Source organism: Lynx canadensis, chromosome D2 (genome assembly GCF_007474595.2).
Source record: "Lynx canadensis isolate LIC74 chromosome D2, mLynCan4.pri.v2, whole genome shotgun sequence".
NCBI classification, from domain to species: domain Eukaryota; kingdom Metazoa; phylum Chordata; class Mammalia; order Carnivora; family Felidae; genus Lynx; species Lynx canadensis.
In genome coordinates, this window is record NC_044313.2 from 52,062,549 (window position 1) to 52,068,082 (window position 5,534).

Here is a 5,534-nt window from a genome sequence, read left to right on the forward strand (position 1 = left end):
CCCCAAGATCAAGGGTCACATGTTCTTCGTACTGAGCCTGCCAGGTGCCCCTTTCTCTTCCCCATTTAAGAACCTTTGTAATTACACTGGACCCACCTGAATGATCCAGGACACTCTCCCCATATTAAGGTCAAATGATTAGCAACCTTAATTTCATCTGCAACTTTAATTCCCCTTTGCCTTGTAACATGACATATACATACATCCCACGGATTAGGATGTGGACATCTTTGGCTGGGGAGTTCATTCTGCCTACCGCACTTACCACTGGGCCTAAGTGGGATTCTGATCCACAGAAGTTGGGCAAAGAGTGGTGGAGAAAAGCACAGGGAAATTCTGGGGAAAAGAAGTTTGCTAATGAAAATAACGTGGGTCAGAGAAGTGGCATAGGGAGAAACCCTTGTCAAATGCTGCCATAGGTAAATTCCCAAGAAGCTACGATGAAAATAACAGCTGTTTCTACAGATCATACTTTACCTGCGCTAGTGCAGTTTGCTGTTGCACAGAACCCTGGCAGACTATCCTTGGAGTTTGGAACAGACAGACACATCTCCAAGTCCACATAAGACAGCACCTGGGGGAACTACCCATTGCCTGAGTTCTGCCCTGAGAGCTGTGCAGAGAACGCTATTGTTTCCATCACAGGTCAGCCCTCCAGCTGCTAGAAGACAGGCTGGATGTCTCCTGACACCACCACCACTCTTTCCTAATAAAATCTTCCCAGGGTTTCCTATAATTTCTCATAATTAATGATGTGGCTTCCCACCCTTCCCTATTCTTGTCACACTTTTTGAGGCATACTTTATTATTTTTTTAAGTGTTTATTTTGAGAGAAAGAGAAAGAGTGTGAGTGGGGCAGGAGCAGAGAGAGGGGAGAGAGAGAATCCCGAGCAGGCTCCAAGCTGCCAGCACAGAGCCCATTGCCAGGCTTGATCTCACGAACTGTGAGATCATGACCTGACCCCAAATCAAGAGTCGGATACTGAACCGACTGAGCCACCCAGGCACCCCTGGGCATATGTTAATGTGTGAAGGATTGGGGGCATGAGGGGTGTGGGGAGAGGGGCACCAGTCTTCTCATCAACTACATTGTAGGGTCTGCTCTAATGCAGATGATAATCCAGCAACTCACCCCATTTTTTTCTTGGCTTTATTTCAATATCCCTCTAGACAGTGCGAAATATTATCTCCCACACTTATTAATCATCTATCTCAGATGTCTTTAGATATTTGATTTTTGCCGCCTGCTGAACCTACATCTTCAGAGGTCCCTTTTGCTTCCTTAACCTTGACTTGGTCTGGGGTTAGGGCAGGGGCTGGGACCACCCCCTGGGCTCCTAGCTAGACAGAAATCGTTCTTCACCCGTTGTCAGTTCCAGAATCTCTGACTCCTTTAGTTCCTGGGGTAATTGCAGAAGGGCCTTTTGACCCTGCTGCTCTGACTCCAGCACTTGACAGCAAGGACATTTGGGCCCTGACATTTTGACCTTTTATACACTCAGGTCCTGAGTCTCTGCCTTGTGAATATTCTTTGCACCAAGAAATCAGTAAAAGCAGTCTTTCACAATGAAACATACTAGTAGAAATAATCCCCCTAAATAACACTGGCAGTAGCTAAACGTGCAAATTGTGGGGAGGATTTTTGGTTTGCAGAATACAGAGTTGCAGAGGACAATATAATGACCCCAACACAAGAGGACTCTGTTAAGTGAAGTATATGGGGAGACTGGTGACCCCTCCCCCCCAATCTTTCACACATTAAAGTATGCTCAAAGTCGGGGTGGGGGGTGGTGACAAGGATGGGGAAGGATGGAAAACCACCTCATTCGTTATAAGGAACTGTAGGAAGCCCTGGAAAGATTTTTTTCTTATGCTTATTTATTTTTGAGGTAGAGAATGCCAGTGGAGGAGGGGCAGGGAGAGAGGAAGACAGAGAATCCCAAGCAGGCTGTGCACTGATAGCAGTGAGCCTGATGTGGGGTTCAAACTCATGAACCCTGAGATAGTGATCTGAGCTGAAGTCAGGCACTCAACCGACTGAGCCACCCAGGTGCCGCAGCCCTGGTAAGATTTTAATAGAATATTAGAGAAGGCTTGACAGGACTATGGCCCTCAGCACTTAAAAGGAGAGTCATAGTAGTAGGGCATGGTAGGGGGCTCCTGGAGCAAAGAGACCTAGAGCCAAGGAGGCGGGGTTGACAGAAGGCACCACCAGGAAGAAAGACCTGGGAGTAACTGTTGGATTGGAAATATTTTGGGCATCCTAATATCATCGAGCATTAATAAAAAAACATTTATTTATTTTTGAGAGCATGCATGTGTGAGAGACAGTGGGAGTGGGGCAGAGAGAGAGAGAGGGAGAGAGAGAATCCCAAGCAGGTTCCTTGCCATCAGCGCAGAGCCTGATGTGGGGCTTAAACCCATGAACCATGAGATCATGACCTGAGCCCAAACCAAGAATTAGATGCTTAACTGACTAAGCCATGCAGGCGCCCCCTATCATCTAGCACTTTAAAAGTATTTACCACGTACCAGGCACTGTGCTAAGTATTTTCCATACTTCATCTCACTTAATCCTCATAACCACAAGAGGACAGCATTATGATTATTTTCCCCACTGAAGCCCAGAAGGGTTGGACACTCGTTGGAGGTCTCACATGAAATGACACAATGCAAATGAACCCAAGCTTACAGAGTCTCTATCTGCTGTGTTTCACTGATCACAACCCACCCATACTGCAGCATCTATTCCATCGACCCCCCCAGAGATGGCTGCCCAAATTCCCGGAAAAAATGGCAGTGGAGAGTCCGTCTCCAGTCTGGGTGCTCCCAACCTTCCCACAGGCTCCACATTAGCTGGCAAACCTCCCCTGTTCCAGTCGTTCTGGAACAGAGTCCAGGGCAGGGCCCCACAGACACCTGGCCTCGTCCATCCCAAGAACACAAAGCTGGGAAATCCCCCTGTCTGTCCCTGCCCTGGGTAGCCATGTGTCCTGCCTCTGTGGCTGGGCTAGGGACAAGCGTGTGGGCTCCAGGTACAGGTCTCCCAAAGTCAAGGGTTTCAGGTCACACTGGCACATCATTTTGCAAACAGATGCCACGGGTCTCTTCTCAGACTGGGCAGCATGCAAGGTCAGCGTCAGCAGATCTGACCCTAAAAATAGGCTCTTGGATGCCAGTCGAGGTGGCCGGGTGTGCAGCTGCCACACACCCCACAGACCAGCACCTCCTGACCCGGCCAGGCCCCAGTGCACACAGGTAAGGACCTTTGGTGGGGAGGCTGACTCCTCTTGGGTCCAGTCAAGTGTTCTTTGGGGGTCTGGGTGTGAGGCTTAGAAGACCCCTTTCTACTCTGTTTCTAGAGTGGCAGAGAAGAGCTGACATTCTTTTAGTATGATAGGCTTCTTGTTGCCCCATCTTTCTCTAGGGACTCCATGGAATTTTCTCCACTTCCCTCCCTCTAAATCTGAGCTTCTAGTTCAGTGACCATTTCTAAAGGATAATGGGGTGGGTTAAAGCTCATTGGGCCCTTGTGAGGCACTGGATGGATTGTATCACGTATCGTTTCCAGCGAAGTTCTACATTTGTCCACTTAGCTAGTGGAGGGGAAAAAAAATCTCAGCAGGAAGGGTGATAGAAACACTGTAGTGACTCACATCATGTGCAGGGCAGCACAAATTACAAATACGGCACTCAAAATCCCAGGGGTGAGAATTCTTTCTGTGTTCTGGATAATGCTAAGCATCATTTGGAAAGAGTGAGTGGCCATTTTTAAAGCTTTTCCCAGTCCTGGTGGGAGGATAAGGATGGGGATGACTGCCCTGGTAAAGGTGGGGAGATTGGGTCACGGAGGGACAGAGTCACTTGACCAAGACGGCAGCGTGTGTAGATAAGAAGGTGGGAAGTCATACTGTGTCTCAGAGCAGGGTTCACCTCGTAGACTCTGGTGCCCTTTTCCTGTGGCCCAACTGCTCCTTGTGAGCCTGGAACCTGAGAGCTGTGGGGATTGCGAGCTCTGACTGTTCAGGAAAGCCTGAAAATGTTCAAGGGAAAAAGCTACCAAGTCAGAAGGGAGGGGGCATGAGGTGCATGTTTAGAGAGGCCTCCTCACTTATGGCCCCAGCACCGGAGTGTCCCTGGTACTTGGTATTTGTTCAGTTGCCCTGACCTATGGCTTGTAGCCCCTCCTTGTTCTATTTATGAGAAAATCACTTTGGTCCCACCAAGGGACATTTATAAACAACAGTTGAAGGGCTTCTGAGCTGAGTCTTGTACAGGGAAATGAGCCTTGGGCCTGGGGTTGGGGATTGGGACGTGGGAGAGGGTCTGAAGACTTAGGGGCCTCTTTAGGGGGCAAATGTGTGTGGAGGGTGACAAGGGAGGCAACAGTTCTCCACCATGTGATAAGCTGGAAGCCCTCACTGGGAACATTTCTGTCCTAGGATGGATTGTGTTGGAGGGGACTCTGAGTCCTCTCTGAGGGTGGGGTTCCTGTGGCTACTGTCTACCCCACAAGGGGTGAGGAGCAGAGCAGGGGCACTGAGGCTGGAGGCTTGGCTGTTAGCATTTCCTGTAACCCTGCTGAGGCCAGGCTGAGTCCACTTGGGGAAGGGGCAGCCTGCCCTCCATAGAGCCAGAGGTTGGCTCTGCACAACCCTTGTGAATCTGAATGTTTCCTGGTGCTGATGTGTCAGGCATGGTTCCAAAAGCTTTTCTTATAAGTATTAACTCACTTACTCCACAGAACTGCAACAGCCCTATGAGGGAGATACCTCATCATCTCCATTTTCAGACGAGGAAGCTGAGACACAAAGAAGTGAAGTGGTTTGCCCACATCATACATCCAAGACAGTAGTCAAGGCCAGAATCCAGTGTATCTTAGAGTCTGATGGCACAGGCACTGTGCTCTGGGGCCCCTTGGTGGGGTGGGAGCAGGGGTGACATCTCACTCTCCCGCTTCCCTTGATGCCTGAACTCCAACCTGGGTCTGGTCCCCAGGGAACAGCCACTCCAGATAGTGGGGCCAGGGGTCACAGCTCCATTTGTCCTTTGCAGTCTGCCTCCAGAGCAGACGGTGTTTGAATTTTTGCTTCCAGTGACCCTTGATCACTGGAAGTGGGTCCACCAAGTCCACAGTAAATAGGAGGTCAAGTCTCATAGCAGTCTGGCACGGCCACCAGACATCAACAAGATGGAGAGAGTCCTTTCTCCTCCTCCCCAAAGCCTTCTTATACTTTGCACATGAGCAAATGAGCCCCATCACCCATAGGAAAATGTTCAGGCTTATTTATGCCCCATCCCATCTGCCATAACAACACCACAAAGATGCTTGGCCCTGGCCAAACTGTTCTACCTATAGTCCCTACTTTTGGCTCAGAACTTAGCTTCCAACACAGTTGGGAATTCTCTATCCAGCCTCCCCACTGCTTCCTTGTCCCCTTTCGTGGAACATTTTCTGGGCCCGTGTCAATGTACCAAAGAGTTATATCATCTCATTTAATCCAGGAACCAGTTAGGTGGATACTATCCCTATC